The sequence below is a fragment of the Podarcis erhardii genome (assembly GCF_964252035.2).
Source record: "Podarcis erhardii genome assembly, chromosome: 12".
NCBI classification, from domain to species: domain Eukaryota; kingdom Metazoa; phylum Chordata; class Lepidosauria; order Squamata; family Lacertidae; genus Podarcis; species Podarcis erhardii.
Window position 1 is genome coordinate 2,936,883 of NC_138513.1, and position 20,428 is coordinate 2,957,310.

At 44.7% G+C, this 20,428-nt stretch overlaps 1 protein-coding gene across 14 annotated transcripts in view; it reads left to right on the forward strand.

The window, feature by feature from the left end:
- Window positions 1–1,974: 1,974 nt before the first annotated feature.
- Window positions 1,975–20,428, forward strand: part of MAP4 (microtubule associated protein 4) — a 212,158-nt gene continuing 193,704 nt past the window's right edge. For 3 of the 14 annotated variants that reach the window (XM_081834134.1, XM_081834124.1, XM_081834131.1), the window contains exon 1: window positions 1,979–2,136. The gene's annotated coding sequence lies outside the window, so the exon portion shown is untranslated. Of the gene's footprint in view, window positions 2,137–20,428 lie in introns of all 14 variants that reach the window. The other 11 variants (XM_081834128.1, XM_081834127.1, XM_081834130.1 and 8 more) reach the window with 6 other exon arrangements.

A 20,428-nucleotide genomic window follows, 5' to 3' on the forward strand; every position in this document is an offset into this window, starting at 1 on the left:
GAGGCAAGGGAAGGGAGGAAGCAGGGTGGGTGGGTGGGTGGGGAGGTTAGGGGCTCCGCCGCGGGGACGGGGTTGTCCGGCAGGCAGCTGGCTCGCTCGCGCTCTCGCTCGGGGTGGGTGTGGACTGTCTGCAGTGCTAGTTGGAAAGTACCCAGGATTTGTGCGCGCGCATGGGAGCGATCGCTGCGAGAGGGAGCATTTCCAATGTGCTCGGAGTAACCGTCGGGGGTGTTGGTTACAGATAGGTAGCCGTGTTGGTCTGCCATGGTCAAAACAAAATAAAAAAATTCCTTCCAGTAGCACCTTAAAGACCAACTGAGTTAGTTCTAGGTATGAGCTTTCGTGTGCATGCACACTTCTTCAGATACACTGAAACAGAAGTCGTGTGTGTGTGTGTGTGTGGCCTTGAGCATCATGCACCTTCCCCATTTTTTCAAACAAACAAAAGCCCGCCCTGTTGCAGAACCCAAGCATTTTGGGAAAAGGTGGGGTGGGGGGAATTCCTGTTTACGGCGTCCTCCCAAGCGACAGCAGCTCTTGGAAACTTGATAAGCTCGCCAGTCCTTTCTCTTGCCCTTTCCCTCATCCTGGGCATCGGGCCTGAATCCCAGCGTGTATAATACAGGTCATCTGTGAGAGTCTGGAGTGAAATGATATCAGACTTTGTATTTTAACTGCGTTAAATGTGTGGTGCAACTCTTGGTGGCATAGCTAGAAACTTTGCATTTTACTCTTCCAGTGTGGTGTAGAGAGCCAGTGTGGTGTAGTGGTTAAGAGCGGTAGTCTCGTAATCTGGGAAACCGGGTTCGCGTCTCCGCTCCTCCACATGCAGCTGCTGGGTGACCTTGGGCCAGTCACACTTCTCTGAAGTCTCTCAGCCCCACTCACCTCACAGAGTGTTTGTTGTGGGGGAGGAAGGGAAAGGAGAATGTTAGCCGCTTTGAGACTCCTGAAGGGGAGTGAAAGGCGGGATATCAAATCCAAACTCTTCTTCTTCCAAGTGTTTTCCTTTTCCATGTCCCTCCTCCGAAACATACAAACTTCATTTCTTTGGCATGTGTTCAGAATTGCAGTTTAGGCCACTCCGCAAACATTTCATCTTCCCATATACCAGAATGTTGGCTTGCATGCTAACACAGTGTCATTTATTGTGTTCTGGGTGCAGTCCTGTAAGGTGGAGGCATTTTGCAAAACTTCACAGAGCAGGAACATTTGGAGGGGGTGTTGATCTGCCAGCTAATTAACAGCCTTCTAAGTGGTGGAAGGCAGGGATGGGCTGCAATAATGATAGATGCTAATAGGGACAACAGCAAACTTGCAGAAAGGGGCGTTGGGAGGAACATCTTGACTAAATTAGGAGGACATCTGTCTTGGGAAGATGCCTGAGTTATGTCAGCCCAGAGGAAGTGAAAACTGGGCGGGGGAAAGGCATAAAGTTTGACGGTCTAGAGCATTTGTCCCCAACCTGGTGCCCTCAATATGATTTGGACTACAATTCCCATCATCCCCAGCCAGCACAACTGTGCTGGCCAGGACATGTTCTGCCAACATTTAAAAGTACCACGTTGGAGGGTGGCAGCTCTGTAGTGCAGCATGCTGCAAAGAATTCCTGGTTTTCTTCTCCCTTGCCTTCTCAACTGTAGCAAGTCCTCAAAGACCTGGATTTTGAGTGAAATCTTTTGTCTCCTTTGCATCTTGGCTTCTGATCGGAGACTTCTGCCTCTCTCTCTCCCCCTCTCCCCCTCTTCCCCGCCTCCCCCTTCCTGGTTACGTGGTTCCTCATCTGCTGTTGCCTTTCTGCAGCTATGACTGGCTGGTCTCCTTCCCAGCTTTTACAGGGATGGTTCTAGCATTGCATCAGGGGATATTTTGTGCTGTAATCCAGCAACGCAGCCAGGATAAGCGATCGCAGAACCGCTGCTTGAGGGGATGGGTGTGGTGAGCTGCGTGGATGCAGCAGCAGAGGCACGGCCGGCCTATACAGTAACTCTGCCCAGTCATCGGCACAAGGGATCTGAGCGGCAAGCTATTTTTATAAATCGGGCCTAGCTTCAAGCTGGGCGCACCGATTTAGAAGGAACAGTTGTCATATTTTAAGTATTAAATGAGTGTGGTATGAGTGCGACGCTGCCTCGGGTAAGTTTAGACATAGGGCCCTGCTGTTCTTGGGTAGGAAGGGGCCTCTTGCTGAATGAATCCGCCCCCCGCCTTCAAGTGCATACCAAGCCTGCCTGCCTGCTTTGTCATTGCCACATTCACTTTTCGCTAGAGAGCCTCTTAAAATTAAAATTCCAGAAGGGTAGCTGTGTTTGTCTGAAGCAGTGAAAGGGCGGAGAGCTGTGGTACCTCCAATGTTAACGGTCTTCAGGCACTGCAGCACTTGTGGTCCTGGACCCTGAAATTTCCGTACTCTCTAACTCTTCTGCTTCGTGGTTTCCCCCCACTATCCCCCAGCTGTCCTCTTGCTTACATTGCTTTCCCAACTCTGCCTCCTCCGTGCATGACACAGAGCTCTCCATTTTGCAGGATTGCTTAAAAGCCAAAGTTTGTAGTGAGTGAGAAGCACCAAAACTTGCCGAGACAGACAAACTTTTGTTTATAGCACGGTTTGTAAAGACTTATAATTTGTTCTGGGCCACGGATCCAAAGCATCCCTTTGCTCTTTATTTTCTCTGCAGTGAAGCATTAAAAGCACATTTTTTATCAGTGTTGGATATAGAGTCATCTTGGTTATTTGTTTTTATTTATTTATTTCATAGCATGTCTCACCTCAAGGGCTTGAGGAGTGTTAACCACAAGTTAAAACATGCTTCAAGTGGTTGTCTTTTCAGTTGTTGGTATCCGTCTGACTTGGAAGACAATGGAAGAGTGCACCGTTGGGGATAAAGTCAAACCATTGGAGAGTTCTAGCGCCTGCTATGGCTGTAGAGACTGATGCAGGAGAGGCATGTTTTGATGCAGCTAGGGCAGAGGAAGGCGCCTGTTTTTTCTGCTACAGGTGTGCCATGGCGTTTTTTCTCTCTGTGCTCTTCACAGCAGTCATTCCTCCTCTGATCACTAAGGGGGAAAAAAGAAAAGAATGTCTCAAGTGTATGTCAGTACAATGGGAGAGGGACTAGTTCATGATATGGTTGAAGGGAAATGAGAAAAGATTATTTAGATGACAGTTACATAGAGTAAGTGAAAGAGGAACAAAGGGAGAGACCTATGCAGACCTAAAAAAGGCTTCTGCAACATAGAGAATCATGGAAGACTGTCACAGATCAGTCTGCAGATTGAAATTCAAGGATATTATTAAATCAGGGTGTAGCTTATTTTGCAGGGCAGGTATGTGGCTCTTACTGAATTAGCTCTGCAGTTTTTCGTCTTGAAAGCCACTTGTGCTCACACAGGGAGGAGAAACAAGGTGGTCAGGAAGAGTAAGTCACTCCGCTGTCTGGAATGTCTAGAAGAGGGCGGCAAAAATGGTGAGGGCTTAGAGAGCAAATCCAATGAGAAAGAGTTGGGTCTGTTTAGCCCAGATGTGGGGATGATTTAAGGTGTGATATGATGACCATTTTCAAATATGTTCATATTCATAGTCACATGCATGGTGGGATAAATTTGTTTTCTGTTGCTCTAGAGTGGAGGGTCTGGACTAGCAGGTTCAGATTACAAGAAAAAGGATTTCCACCAAAGAATGTCCTGTTGCATGAGTTATTTGACCATGGAGTAGACCACATTTGAAGGTGTCGTGCCGTGCTTCATGAGAGGTTTTTCAATGCTTGACCCAATATTGGGGATGCTGTAGCAATGAATTTCCAGCATTGGCAGAGAGTTTTGACTAGATGACCTTTGAGGTCTCATTCAGGTTATGTTGGTGCAGTTGCAGCTTTCTGCACATTGCCCTGCACTACTTTTGTGCTATGTGTGGTGTAGTTGTGGTTTTGCTTCTGGATGTGGTTTGATTTAAGTAAAAATATGCTGGTGTCAAGCTCTCCTTACATTCTTGGGCAGCTCCCGGCTGGATTGGTCAACCTGTGTAATCCTCTCTCCCCATGATCCAGCCAAACATTGGGCTGCCTCTTCGGCACAACCATAGTATTGCACAGAAGTTGTCAAAGGCCCTGGATTTGATTTCTGGTATCTCCAGTTAAAATTGCCTTCTGAATAGATTGTACCAGGTTTGTAAGATCATACAAAATCAGATTGCCTTCACGTATCTCTGCTAATAACTTGCCGCACATTTGTGGCCTCAGAGTGCAAAGAAAAGATGTTCTATTCCTGTTTATGAAAGTTTACCTGGAGACTATTCCTACTCGCCATAGGTGATCAGTGGCTCTTCATAAGCCTGAGTTAAAAGGATATTGGGTAACAGAAGTCTCTTCCAGACCTTGGAAAGATTCCTGCTTGTCCTGGGCTTGCAGTGCTGGGCTGAAAGACACCTAGATCTCCTGCTGTGGAGAAACAACTTGAAATACCTGTAGCCTATGTCGATGTGGCACATGGCATGCCAGCCATTGTCAGAAGTGTTTGCGTACACGAGGCATTAGTAGACCTACAAGGGACCTGTTGCAATTGCTGTTCTGCTGTTGCTATCACTGTATGTTTGGGCCCTTTGTATTCTCTCGGCTAGTAAACAGTTGGCAAGCCTTGTGCTGGTGGCTTGAAGGATTTTACAACCATTTTTAAATGTCTACACTGGCCATTATGGCTCGTGAATGTTCTGTTTATTGCTTCTTTTTGTCACTCCTTGGCAGATTCGTCTTGGGCTCCTGCCTTTGCTTTAATTGTCCAGTGTTATTTATGCCCCATGACTTGCAGAATCCAGATCTAATTTAGTTTGTGATTTATGGACGCTTGCTTCTCTTCCGATTCATGTCATTGTATTGCCAGTATGTCTGTCCTCCTCCTCCTCCATTGCCACCACCCAGTTCCAACCCAGCAAGTCTATTCAGGACTTCTTCTTTTGAAATGACTCCAGTCGAACCCGATAAACAGAGCGGGGTGGCAACAACCCCCTAATTTCAGAGGTTAATTAGCTGCATGGCATCAGATAGGCAATGGAGGCCTTGATAGATCTCTGTGGTCTGTTGATATTCAAGCAGATGGGTGCCTTCAATTTGAAACAGCTGTAATTAAGTTTTGGTTAGCCAGGCAGGACCGTCACTGCTCCTGTGTTTACCTTGGCAGCAAACCAAAGGCAGGAATTATTCAATCCATATTGGGAATCTGATTATTGCTGCTAAACAGATGAGTTGATATTACTCCTTAAATCTCTTTATATTTGGATGCTGCCTCCCACATGGATGGTGGTGGTTTTTCGGAATGAAGCCAGAACGCTTCCTGCTCCTGGGCGACTTTCTCTTGGCAACTGCTTCATACCACAGAAAAAGATGTGTAGGACCAGTAGTTAAGGCGTGCACTCTTTCGAGTTGTGCTTCATCGGGCAGAGCGTGTATCTGGCCTAGAGCCGGGCGTGAAGGCACCCTTGTTTCTGCTGCAGCAGCCTTTCCCAGCTTGATGGGAGTTGTCATCCAAAACATGTGGAGAGCACAGAGTTGGGGAAGAGCTGGTCTGGAGATTGCCTAGCCTGAATTGGAACACTTTGAAAAGTAGTAGTGGCATACTTTTAGTGACATACTTTTGCTTTGGTGGGGTGATGGCAAGCATGTAGGAGGTCTACATGCCTCGGTCCAGTATACCTGAAAGAGCGTCTCCACCTCCATTGTTCTGCCCAGACACTGAGGTCCAGCACTGAGGGCCTTCTGGCTGTCCCCTCGCTACAAGAAGCCAAGTTACAGAGAACCAGGCAGAGGGCCTTCTCGGTAGTGGCACCCGCCCTGTGGAACGCCCTCCCACCAGATGTCAAAGAGAAAAATAACTACCAAACTTTTAGAAGACATCTGAAGGCAGCCCTGTTTAGGGAAGCTTTTAATGTTTAATAGGTTATTGTATTTTAGTGTTCTGTTGGAAGCCACCCAGAGTGGCTGGGGAAACCCAGCCAAATGGGCGGGGTATAATAATAATAATAATAATAATAATAATAATAATAATAATAATTATTCTAGGGCAGGGGTCAGCAACCTTTTTCAGCAGGGGGCCGGTCCACTGGCCCTCAGACCTTGTGGGGGGTCGACTATATTTTGAAAAAAAGGAACAAATTCCTATGCCCCACAAATAGCGCAGAGATGCATTTTAAATAAAAGCACACATTCTACTCCTGTAAAAACACGCTGATTCCCGGACCCTCCTTGGGCCAGATTTAGAAGGTGATTGGGCCGGATCTGGCCCCTGGGCCTTAGTTTGCCTATTCATGTTCTAGGATAGCTATTTGTTTTCATTTTACATAGCTGCTCAGTGAGAGCTCTTGAGATTCTATTAGGAGCAAACAGAGGCAGGATGCAGTTTATGTGCTGAAAGCAGGCAAATTGTAGGCTTCCCATCCAGCCCTTCCACTCTGTTGCAGGAAGTCACGCCTCAGCTCTTCAGAATCCGATGGTTTTATTGGGTCCTGGATCAAAGTCTCACTTGCCCAAAGTAACTCACTTCTCATTTATTACCAATCTCTTTTCAAACACTGGTTTAAACAGATGGGTTTGATAATGCTTCTGGCGCAGTGGAGAATGCTGACAGCTTTCATTTCTGTGATCAACCCTGTACTTAATAGCTGAAGTCTCAAATATTGTGGTTATTCTGGTGGTCACCTTTTTCCTATAGGAAAGCAGATGGGCCTGAGGCCCAAACTCTCCAGCAGGGATGGGGAACATGTGGCTGTGCAAATGATGATCAGCCAGCATGATCAAGGAGTCTAGCAACATCTGAAAGACTGCAGGGTCCCACACATCCCAAATTGCCTCTGTCCATCCTAATGAAAAGAAAGCTGTTATGAAATTTCTGCACATGATCTGCGTTTGAGCTGCATTCACAGCACCAGAACTTGGCCAAGGTGGAAGGCCCAGTGAAGAGCTATCCTTTGAGTGCAGTAAAATTCTAAAATCCTGATAGGAATATGACAGATTTTATGATTTAAGTGAAACCACCAATCAGCCTGTGAGTAAATCTGTCAAGGCACATTTAATCAGGCACAGTTGGCACAGCTCTTTGCATTAAAAGAAACCTAATGGCTTTTTACGGGATGTTGGTGCATTGAGTTTGGCTTTTTATGGCTTTAATCAAAAGCCAGGGATGAATAATTAATTGCTGGATATCGAACTTGGGAGTCCAGATGGGAACTCTGACTTGGACTTTTCCTTCATATGTTGATCTGACCAGTCATAGCCTGGATATCCAAATGTGTAAGCATGTTGTCATAGAATACTTTTGAAATAACCATCATGTTTTTTAACAATCTGTTGCTCAGATGACATGCTGTTCAGATGATCATTGCTGGAAGAAAGAAACACCCCCTTTTTTTGCTTTTAGGTATGGACTCCAAAGATTAGCCTGTCCATATTTGTAGCAGCTCCAAAATAAATAAATAAATGGAAATATTTAAATTTAGATGAAGTCCTCATTCCAATAAATGATGAGGAGAAAGTGTACGCATTTGTTGCCATGCTGCCCTGTGAGAATAATCTATGAGCAGGAGCAGTCACCATTAAGACAAAGAGTTCGGAATAGGCCACTATAGATGTGGATTGAATCAGGTGACTTCTTTAACCTAGCTCAGGCTTGTCCTCCGAACCAGCCAGATGTTTAACTGATAAACAACCACAGTCCATCATTTGAAAAATATGACACTTGAGCCGTCTTGCTCCAAAATGGCAACTAGACATTCCGTTTTGCCAACTGCAACCTTGGTTTAAGGAGCCATTGGGCACCTAGCTTCTATAACTAAATTTCTAACACTCTGTCGAGTGTGATGCGATGTTGCTTCTATAAGCTGGAAGGTTCAGTTGGAAAACTCAAGTATTATTTGCTGACGCCCTGTGTTTTTATGCTTGTGTGCAACCTTGGAAACCCTTGCAGGTAAGAGGTGGGGTACAAATATTTTAAATAAATTAAAAGGTAGGCTCTCTCCCTTGAATTGGCTTCCTCCCCAGCTGCTGGCACAGGGCTTAGCAGCTGAGCGGCAGGAGGGAGGTTTTGGCTCACAGTCACCTTGTGCTGGGCAAGACAAGGCCCTTTTCTGCTCATTTTCCTCTGCTTTGCCAGCTTGCAGCTTGGAGTCACAGGGGTGATCTGTGCCTCTTAAGTTTGTACTGTATATATGGTGCTGTGCCTGCTCTTCTGTATGCATGTTGGGAGAAATTCCCCCAGGCTTTCGGTGGTAGACTTGGGATTTGATGTGGGGGTGGCTGATGCAAGGATCATACCATGGTAAAAGATTGGCATGCAGAGCAGTAAAGTGAAGTATGTTTGGGGGTCTTGTGGAACAGCTTGGCTGAACAGAACAGCTTGGGCTTCTTAAAGGTCCCTCGCTGTGAAGGACAGGCGGCATCTGTTGTTGCTACTCAAATCCAGCCTGCCATGGAGAGCATGCAGGGCTTCATCAGATGCCAGGGGATGCTCCTCAGCGAAGTGACAGGGTGGAACTCTGGGCTTCAGTTGGGAGATAAGCGAAAGTTAAATGCAAATTCTACTACCTATACAGCACTCCTCTGGAGTGCTCAGATTGCTTTGCCTACATTATCTGTAACCTTTAACTCAGCTAAGGCTTGGCTTCATGCTTTAGGCAGTGTTAGAAACTCAGATATATAAGCTAATCACCAAATGCTACCTCAAACCTGGATTACGGTCGCCACAACAAATTGTCTAGGCGCCATTTCCACCCCAGCTGGGATTTATTTTTATTCATTTCATTTTTATACTGCTTTATATTTTAAAGAGAAAAAACCCCTCAAAGCTGTTTACAACGCATTAAAAGATCCAATAAAACAATCCAGAATAAAACAAATTCAGGCTTCAAGGAAAATATTTCAGATCCTTCTCTTAAGTGGCATTTTGCTTTCCCCATATTGATTTGCCTGCTTAATTTATAGAGCTGCCCCATAGCAGAGGTTCTCTCGGAAGCCAGTGTAGTGTAGTGGTTAGAGTGTCATACTAGGACCTGGGAGATCTGGGTTCAAATCCTCACTCTGAAACTCACTGGGTGACCATGGAGTGAGTCCCAGTCTCTTAATCCACCTCACAGGGTCATTGTAGGGATTGATTAATAGATAGATAGATAGATAGATAGAGATATATATAGATAGATAGATACCATATTTTTCGCCCTATAGGACACACTTTTCCCCCTCCAAAAATGAAGGGGAAATGTGTGTGCGTCCTATGGGGCGAATACAGGCTTTCGGTGAAGCCTGGAGAGCGAGAGGGGTCAGTGCACACCGACCCCTCTCGCTCTCCAGGCTTCGCGGACCTCTCTCTGCTTGCGGAGAGTGGCCTGCATGCTGAAGCCTGCACGCGCTGAGCTCAGCGCATCCAGGCTTCGCGGACCTCTCAGCAAGCAGCGGGAGCCAGCACTGGGCTCCCACGGCTTGCAGAGAGTTGCCTCCCCCGCCCCAGCCCCGCGCCTGGGGGAAAAATAATTTCCCCCCCTCTATTTCCCCCCCAAAAAACTAGGTGCGCCTTATGGGACAGTGCGTCCTATAGGGCGAAAAATACGGTAGATAGATAGATAAATTATTATTCATACGCTGTCCATCTGACTGGGTTTTCCCAGCCACTCTGGGCGGCTCCCAATAGAATATTAAAAACAAGAAAAATTGAGGAGGGGAGTGAACCATGTACTCCTTGGAGAAAAAGTTGGGATATAAATGCAATAAACAAACTCTTCTGATTATCTGCTTAAGAAAGTTGGGGGGGGGGGACAGCCAGGTGGAAATGTCTGACACCAACCTGGTACCCAGGTTTGATGTATTACATTATTTTAATATTTTTTTGGAAGCCGCCCAGAGTGGCTGGGGAAGCCCAGCCAGATGGGCGGGGTATAAATAATAAATTGTTGTTGTTATTATTATTATTATTATTATTATTACTACCCAGGGATCGCCATGTGGTTGCAATTGGACCTGTGCCAGTCGCAAAATGCGCCTGGCGCCTGGCTAATTTCTAACACTGGCTTTGAGTGACGTTTGAACGAGGGCCTTGTGACCTAGAGCTCTGTCCTCTTAACCAGGACTCTACACGACTGGCCCGGATTCTTCCTTGCTTGGATAGGTGGATCCAGAAATTTGTGCAGGCAAAGGAAATAAATTGTGAAGACCTCAACCCCGCGTGGCCTTCAGCTTAAGAGCTCTTACTGTCATCTTTTTCCTGTCACGCAAGAAAGCTTTCAGGCTTCCCGTAGGTTTGCTAATGGGGTAGGATGTGTCTGTGAGTAGGAAAGGTCAGGAAAATGAACAGCAAAGTCTGCAGTCATGGGAGGAATTCATTCCTGGCCCTCTTATTTAAAGAAAATGCCTGTAAAAAACTTCAAGCCCTTCCTCCAAAATGGCTCCATTCTGCATGAGATCAAGCTAAATGCCATATGAATCAGGGTGGATTTGATTTAAATCAAATCAATTTAAATCATGATTTAAATCACTAGTCAGTAAGACTTGATTTAAATCATTATTATTTTTTACATAAAGACTCATTCTTGCTGGTATCAGCTTAATATTGTATTTACAACTAGAAGGTTTCATTTTTGGAATGATAAAATTTCAGAGTACTTTTTACAGTTATATCAAAAATTACTGATTTGGTTATACTATTAGAAATACATAGATAATTATGAAAGTATTCCAGTTACAGATAGGTAGCCGTGTTGGTCTGCCATGGTCAAAACAAAATAAAAAAATTCCTTCCAGTAGCACCTTAAAGACCAACTGAGTTAGTTCTAGGTATGAGCTTTCGTGTGCATGCACACTTAAGCTGGTATCTGAAGAAGTGTGCATGCACACGAAAGCTCATACCTAGAACTAACTCAGTTGGTCTTTAAGGTGCTACTGGAAGGAATTTTTTTATTTTATGAAATTATTGTGAGGTTTAATAACTGTTTATATTTGGACAACTTTTCTGCTGTACTTTATTGGAAGGAGAAAAATAATCATTTCCTTAATAACAATTTAACTAAAACAATAACATAGCATATGCATGTATGTTTGTTAACTGATGTGGTTAAACTTTTTTTAAAAAAACAAAACAAAACAACAGACTGAGATTTAACACACATGAAAACCTTAAAATAAATCTTTATTTCATGATGAATAGCCTTTGGACTATAATGTAACTTAAATAGAAAACTATCTTTAGAAAGATTTTTCCTCCAAAAGCATTTTATTTTAAAAACCCAATTTAAATAAAAAAAAATTGATTAAAATTTTTAAAAAATCTGATTTTTTAATTTTTAATTTTGATTTTTATCTACCCTAATATGAATACAGATGCAGTTAGGTCTACCCTTGGTTGGAGGCAGCAAAGCTGAATTATTGTGATTTTTTAAAAAATGAAAAAGCTGATTTCTGGCTGAGTTTGAAGTATACATAGAGTAGGTGGCATAAAGGGAGTAGCTCAGGTGTGGCCTTGAATTAGGGTGTGGAGGTAACTTCCACCTGGTGTTGTTGTTTACTAAAATGCTAAAACAGTTTCAAAATAGACAGCTGTATCTGACTAGGTTTGCCGAGTAGACCCAGCTGAAATATACCCAAGGTAGCCGTGTCTATCAATTTCAATATGTCAACTCTGAGGAAGGCTAACATTGGATGCCATCCAATACGGGATGAAAACAGCTAAAATCGTCGAGAACCAGGAAATGGCAAAGACTGCGTAATAAGCAACAGATTAAGAGTATACAAAGCAGTTCCATAGTATATCCTGCTCAGAGCTTAGGAAGATGGGACACATTTTCACCTGGACATAAAACGGACTCCGCTGCACTCCACATACTTTAGTCTGCAGCTTCCATCTTCCCCAGCCCAAACTCCTGGGCACCAGCTTTCGGTTATTAAATGGCTGTGTGCTCGTGACTCCTGGGATTTCCCCAACACTGTTGGTACTTGCTTGTCTCATATTGTTTGCATGGTATTCGTATTCAAGTACCCGGTTCCATTTTCTCCATGGAAAACGCATGCAGGGGGAAGAAAACGAGGACCAACCCAGCTGCAAAAAGAAACAAACCACCACGGAGCTGCCTGCAGGCGTATTTAATCATTACAGGTTGCCTGTTCTTCTTGGTCTTGCCCTAATTACATTTTAAAATGTGAAGAATACAAGACTGTTGCTTTTAAATAGGATTGTTGTCTGCTTATGTGATATATACAGAAATTACAGCACTTTTAGCAGACTGCTCAGCTCCCATCAATGGCCCTTTGATTCTCTTTGGGGCTTGTGAAGCCAGAGGCTACTTGTGGCACACAGGGATATGGAATCAGCTGATGGTTGGTGCCTTGAATATTTTGACGCCCACAATAGTCTCTTGCGTGAAGCCAGTGTGCTGGGAAGGCCATTGCTAGCTGGGCCCTGCTGAACTGGGTGGGTCTGGGCTGAGGAGTCACTGGGCATCTCTGGAGATTTCTAGTTTCAGACAGAGTGCATGAGGGCTGCGATCGCAAAGCTGGCCAGCCAGAGCCAGAAACTGAATTTAGGAAAGGGTTTTAATGATATTTCTTAGTCTTAATGCCCCTTTCCGTGCTGTGGCTGCTTTAATAAGATGCATTATTCATCTGGAGTGGGATCTTGGTGGGTGGAAGGGCAGGCTGTCTTTTCTGGCATAGGATTAGGTCATATTTCCAAGACAGTTTTTGTATTGTCTGGGAGGGATGAAGCACTGTTTGTGCTGCGGAATCAACTGGAGCCGCCTCATTTTGCAAAGCAGCTCGTTCAGCTAAATGGAAGTTGTCGATCCTGCAATTTAACAAGACCAAAAATCTGGTGCAGTGTATGTGAGGCTTTTTTTTCTTTAAATGAGAACTTTCTTTTTAAGTTGTTTAATGTGGAATAATTTTATTCATTATATATTTTATGTTTGTTTTTTTAAATGCTGCTTGTTAGAATGGGGCTGGGAAACCTTTTTCAGCCAAGGGTCAAGGACGGAAAGGGGGGAATGACTGTCGCCTAGACTAAATCCCAGCCACACAGAAGCCAGATGTTTCCTCTGCACCCTCCACACCCCAAATCTCTCCCTTCTTCAGGCAAGGAAGATTCAGTATCTTGGTTCCAGGATGCATTAAAACCTGGCAAAAGCATGCAAGAAAGGTGTGGGGCGGGACTGGTGGGAGGTGTGGCTTGGGGAGGCACATTCAGCCCCTGATCTGAAGTTTCCTCACCCCTGAAGTGTAGTAATCTTCACAATACAGACTTTATTTGTCCCTTTTAAGCAGGAGTGGCGATTTCTTCAGTTTTTCTTTCATAGTATTGAATCCTTAGATTTGCAGACTCTGCATGTGGCAGTTGTATCACAGCAACATTTGGAGAGTAACATGCCTGTCCCTGAATTGTGGTTTACCACAGCGTGTGAGCTGGGCTTCTGTTTGTTTAAATGCACAATTCATTTGTTGGGAGTTGTTTTCCTGGTTGTCTATATCGAACTGTTGCCTCTAGGCACGCAAACAGGTACATTTTGCTCTTTGTTTTTTGTTATAATCTGTAGGTGACTGTCATAAAGAAGGGTTGGCTGACAGTTAATAACTCCTGTGAAGTGCCCTCCAAGGGTGATGTGCAAAATGCATTACAAGTCGTCACTGTACATTTTCCCGCAACAAACTTGTCATGTTACCATTTTAAAGGTGGGGGAAACAAAGTTTGCAAGGTCTGATGGCTTCCAATAGAAACTAGGCATTGCTCTCTGCTTTGCCCTGACCTTCAAGGCTTTCGTGAGCATCCTCTGGTCATATGTTGGGTACTTTCAGGTGCAGGTGAGTCCCGGTCTGGGAAGAAGGTAGAATTTAAATAAATATAATAACAACCACCACGGCCTCGTATCTACGGGACCGCCTCTCCTGCTATGCCCCACGGAGGACCTTAAGGTCCATAAATATTAACACCCCAGAGGTCCTGGGCCCTAAAGAAGTCAGATTAGCCTCAACCAGAGCCAGGGCCTTTTCAACACTGGCCCTGGCCTGGTGGAACGCTCTGTCTCATGAGACCAGGGCCCTGCAGGATCTGATTTCTTTCCGCAGGGCCTGTAAGACAGAGTTGTTCCACCTGGCCTTTGGCTTGGATCAAACTGATCCCCTCTCCCTCTCCCTCCCCTCTTCCTTTTTCCTTTCTCCTTCTGTAATGGAACTCCTATTTGGCGACTTCCCTGGCTTTTTTCTGGCCCACGTAAGACCAGTCTGGATAGTTAGCCTTGGTGAAGACTTGACATTTTCATCCCCAAAAAAGTTTTTGATTTGAGTTCCTCCTGAAATGAGGCTGCATTTTAATGTTGTATTTTAATCTTGTTTTTAAGTTGTATTTCAATCAATTGTTTTTATACCTGGTGTTAGCTGCCCTGAGCCCGGTCTTGGCTGGGGAGGGCAGGGTATAAATAAAATTTAACAACAACAAAAATGAAATACATTTCCATATGCAGAGACCACTGTATGCTTGGGAACAGGTAACAGAGAAGGCTGTTGACTTCATCCACGGAAGCATCTGGCTGTTCCTTGTTGAAAAGGGGAATCCTCTTGTGTAAAACTCCTTGGAATCGGGTGCAGCCAACCTGCTGCCCAGGCAGGGTCATGTGGCAGAGTGGGGAGCGGGGATTACATGTTTTGTCCTGGGGTGACCCTGTTAGTAGCTTGCATTGGTGTAATTGATGAATGACTGGATTTGCCAGCTTTGATATCTGCACTAAGAGCATTTGCAAAGGCTGGCTTACTTGCTTCTCCCTCCAACTTAATTTCAAACTCTGAAATTCGCTTAAGGACAGCCCTACACAGAACGTGGTGTGAGCCCCTGGCAAAGTTTTGCATGACAAACTCCTCCTGTGATGGTGGTGGGAGTTAATTTCCAGGCCTGATCATCCTAGAGGTGCGTGTGCCCTGAGTGCAGCCTCTGGGGTGCTTTGAATAAACAAGCCACTTGTACATAATTGTGCCGCGTCAACTGAGAGCGTGGCAGTGGCGGGTCAATTAAAACGGACCCGCGATCTTGCATTATGTCATTGCTCTGCAGATTTTCAGTATGCATCCATTTGGAAAGAATGTGTAGGTTTTGCAAGCGCTGTGGAATGCCGTTGGTTAACCTTCTTTTGTAAGCCTTACAATGACAGCTTGTGTGCAGCTGAACGCCCAGATCCTGAAGGGAAAAGGGAGTTCCTCCGATATGATAGCAGAAGGAAGCCCAATTTAACCTGTGGGAGACTGAGGGAGAAGGCTGGTGCTGGATGTTAGGAGATGCAGATACAAAGCCCAAGGGCTCTTGGGGAACAAGCTTGCTACGCTGCTGATTATTAACCTACCTCTCAGGATTGTTCTGAGGAAGTGATATCAGTCAGCTGTCAAGCACCTATTTTTATAATGAAGAATACAGCAAAAATGACTTAATGGGATTTCACAATTTCCTTTTCCGCCCGCTTTTGTTGTGAAGCCCTGCGTATGGTGATAGTCCAGTCACAAACATTCCAAAATAATGGCCTACATTATGGGGCTCTTTGCTACTTATAGATGTATCTTGGCAATCCTACATTGAAGTGCTATATAAATGTACTAAAAATAAGCGCCACTGGAGGATGCCTGGAGGATGGCAAGAATTGAATATTTCCATTATCTATGTTCTGTGCTATGGGCCCTCCCCAGGGGTGCAGCCACCTGGGCAGACATTGCCACAGCATTTGGGCTAGCGACCATAATATCTGAGGCACCTGGGATTTGAATCCCCAACCTCATAGATCTAAACTTATTAACAATTTTGGGCTAAAATGAGCCGGAAGAGGGAAGGGTCTTTTGGTTTGTTTTTTTTTATAATATTTATTAACATTTTTTTAATACAATACACAAAAATAAACAATATAGCATATATCTCAACATAGTTTCACAACTTCTTTGGACTCCCTCATGCCTCCCGCTCCTACCTTCATCACAATAAATTTTTTCCCAGCAATTTATCGCCTTGTTTCCATTGTTGTTATCTATCTTTCCCATGTTACTTTTCTAGTTTCAGATACCCTATGTTCAAATCCTAGAAATTTAAATATGATCTGATGGTTATCCAAAAATTTATGCTTTCCTAAATCTAACTTATCTTCATAACTCAATCTAATTTAATGGTGCCAAATTATTTATGATCTAGCATCCTTCTTAGCATTCAACCAAATTACAATGTTTTTGTAAATAAGTCTTGAATTTCTTCCAGTCTTCTTCCACCCTCTCCTCTCCCAGGTCTCGGATTCTGCCAGTCATCTCGGCCAGTTCCATATAGTCTATCAGTTGCGTCTGCCATTCTTCCAGTGTGGGTAAATCTTGGGTTTTCCAGTGCTTAGCGACGAGTATCCTTGCTGCCGTTGTTGCATACAGAAAAAAAGTTCGGTCCTTCTTTACCACCCTCTGACCGACAATACCCAGAAGGAAGGCCTCTGGTTTCTTGAGGGAAGGGTCTTTTGGATGGACCAGGGCTCCACCTGGAGTCCCTGAGAATGCTTCTAGGAACATGGGAAGCTGCCTTATTCTGAGTCAGACCATCTGTCCATCTATCTCAGTAATCACCTCCAGCTGCTTTGGGACTGCATTTCCCTGACCACTGGTCCTGTTAGCTAGGGATGATGGGAGTTGTAGTCTCAAAACAGCTGGAGGGCCAAGTTTGGCCACCACTGACTTACACTGACTGGCAGGGTTTTTGAAAGCCCTACCTGGAGATACTAGGGATTGAATCCCTGGCATCGTGCACGCAGGGCACATTCTCTGCGACAGAACTGTGGCCCTTCTCTGTTAGTGCCGCGAGGGGGGAAATGGAACAAATTCCACTTTGTGCAGCAAGTTTACAGAATTCACCAGCTCACTAGGGCAGCTCGGACACTAGAATGGCAAGAGATAAATTATATAAATGAGCATGTGCATCTTATTTATTCCAACAGGCTTTTATACTGGTGTTGCTCTTCAGATATTGGTGCTGGGGTCTGAGTAATTTTTATATCTTCTCCATCCTTTGCTTTGTGTGATAATTTACAGCAGGGGTGGGGGCCCTGCTGGACCGAAATGTCCCCATCATCCCTGTGTGTTGGCTGTCTTGGGCTGCCAGGAGAGTGACAGTATCTGCTAGGTGTACCACCTTAGCTATCTCTGCTTCTACAAAGTGGCATGTGGTCCCTGTCAGCTGACTCAAGGGTAAGGCAGAGTATAACCTTTAAAAATGGAAGAATGCCTATCCAGAGTATAACCTTTAAAAATGGAAGAATGCCTATGCTTAACACCGGATAAACTGGGAAGTACTGGTTTCTTCCATAGGTTTGTTTTAAGTGGCAAAGGCACCATGAATTTTCCTCTGAAGAATGCCCACTATTTGTGCTTGTCCTACTGGATGCCCAGAATCTGCCTCCATCTCTGAGAGGATTATGCAGGAACTTCTTCTATGTGTACATGCCATTCCCCAGTTGTCCATTACGAGAATTCTTACATCACCCTCTGCATTTGATATTGGCTGTTGCTGGAGAAGAGGCAGCTGACTGGGTAAATGGAAGCTCTGTTTTTGAGTTGCAAACCATTGTCTGCTGCAAGACTTCCTCGTATCACTTGTTCTCAGACATCACTTATCACTCCTTCCTCTGTTGGAGTGTGTTTGTGTGTGTTAAGTCTGACAAACATGGAAGCAAGTCCCACTTGGGTTGCAAGCCATTTACTGCACAGCGAGTGCTTTTCAGCAGCAGGGCAGAGTCTCTACCAACATGTGAATAATTCTGACAGATGTAAAACTGTTTCACAGTGGGTATTAACTGCTGCAGTTTTAACAAACTTGACTCTGGATTTAAAAAATAATAATATACGTTTTTTAAAAAAAGATTTTTCTTTGGTAACAAAAGTACATACATCATCTATTGTTTTCAAATCACAGAGTCCTTCATACAGTTGACTCTGAATTTTAAACTTCTTCCCCAATTTTGGCATGGTTTTTTAGCTGTCCTGAGCTCCCTTTTGAGAGGACAAAATGAGATAATGACATCTCTTTGCTATCGTGGGGTGCTGGGGACCCTTTCCCTTCAGTGTATGCCCCCCACCGCAAGTTGTCAATGAATTGATTTGGGGGTGTGGACTGCAAGAAGATCAAACCTATCCATTCTGAAGGAAATCAGCCCTGAGGGCTCACTGGAAGGACAGATCCTGAAGCTGAGGCTCCAAGACTTTGGCTACCTCACGAGAAGAGAAGACTCCCTGGAAAAGACCCTGATGTTGGGAAAGATGGAGGGCACAAGAAGAAGGGGACGGCAGAGGACAAGATGGTTGGACAGTGTTCTCGAAGTTACCAACATGAGTTTGGCCAAACTGCGGGAGGCAGTGGAAGACAGGAGTGCCTGGCGTGCTCTGGTCCAGGGGGTCACAAAGAGGCGGACATGACTAAATGACTAAACAGTTGTCCCTATCTGTGCTTCATTTGCAGGAAGAGCACAGACTTTACTTTTAAAGTTGAACCCAGTTAAGTGAAAGGTGGCTTTCCTCATCCCCTAAATTTTAGGCTGAGCCTCCTTTCTTCACAACTCTTGATCCTCTGACTTGTCAAACTTTTCCAAGAGGTGAGCCAAAAGTTAAAGCGACCTGATAAGTTTGAAAACAGCTGGCAAGATGAGGGGTCTCTTAGCCACTTAACCAGGACCAAGTGAAAGGGTCATCTAAGCAGCAGAGTGGACTTGTGATATTGTTGGCTTTCATACTCAGGAACATGCTTTATTTTTGGGGGAGCGGGGGGACACTGCTTTTCTCTTGAGTGACAGGACTTCTGTAAGTTTTTAGAGACAGTTAGATGGCCCAGGAGTTGAGGCTACCATTGAGTCCATTTGATGTGGGAAAAGGAGGGACTTCCAGGCGAGGTGTCCCAATAGTGTTCTGCAAAGTTTCCTGAAAACGCACACATGCACAAGCAGCAAAATAGACTGTGTCTGCCCATAAGAGAACTCCAAACTCCATAGTAGGCAAATATCTTTATTAGGCCAACCAAAACATTGCAAAATAGTGTGCAGGCTTCTGAGATTTCCAGAACTCTTCATCAGGCTATAGTAAACAGTGCAATACAGTGGGAATAAGGGATGGGAATTAGCCGACATGAAGTCTACGTTTGGTCCCAGCCTTGCAATTTAATGAGGAGCTTTCAGGTGAAGCTGTTGTTGTGCTATGCCGATATCAGGTGGCACCAAAGCCTTACAGAGATGCAGTTGCTTTTGTTATTGGCGTGACTTGGTTTGTTGTACCGATTAATGCTTTACTTATTTGTACAATTATTTGACTGATAAATTGACCAAGTGGTTTTGGGGTTTTTTTGCTTAGTGAAATGACCTGTCAGGACATATTTTTGTGTCACCATGCATTTTCCTAAACAATAAAGCACCACTTTATTTACCACTGGAAGGGCTTACCGAAAACCTCTTTAGGGGAGTCTTTCCTGGAAGATACAGACGTTTTGTGCAGACGACATTTCACAGGGGAACTGAATCTTGACAGTTTGCTTTCTGTTTCATTCTTAGGAGCATAAGAGCTTGTTAGGATGTGGCTACATAAGAGGGATATCGTTTGCATCGCCCCATCTGACTGTTTTGTATTGGGATTCAATTTTTGTGAGTGCCCATTCTGTTTTGAGTCAATTGAGTAGGTGCTGACAGATGAAGGAGGCAGCTGCAGGAATGAGCCATAGACCGGCATCTCATTGAATGAACGCAGACTAAATACTACTTAGGCTTTCTGCTTGTGAATGAGCACTCAAGAATTCACATGTGTGAGGTGCAGCTTGCTCAGTCTTTCAACTGGGTAGCTGCTTACTGCTCAGTTCTTACGAATTGCACATTCTTTGAATGGGGCAGTTCAGCCGATAGGATGTTTCCTACATTCCTTTTTGGTTCTCATCCATGATGGTAAAGTTCCTCTGCGTTTCTGTGTTATTGTACTAGAGTCCTTGCATTGCACATGCCAAAGAATTTCTAGACATACAGTGGTGCCCCGCAAGACGAATGCCTCGCAAGACGGAAAACCCGCTAGACGAAAGGGTTTTCCGTTTTGGAGGCGCTTCGCAAAACGAATTTCCCTATGGGCTTGCTTCGCAAGATGAAATGTCTTGCGAGTTCCTGCGGGGTTTTTCCCCTTTCCCCCCTTTTCCTAAGCCGCTAAGCCGCTTATCAGCTGATCTGCTGATAAGCCGCTAAACCGCTAATAGCGCTAATCCGCTAAGCTGTCAATGGGCTTGCTTCGCAAGACGAAAAAACCGCTAGACGAAGAGCCTCACGGAACGGATTAATTTCGTCTTGCGAGGCACCACTGTACTTGTCCCCTTTCTTTTGAGAGACAAAAACAAAAGCACATTTTTACCAACTGCCCCCACCGCCACTGTGAGGCCTGCCTTCTGTAAT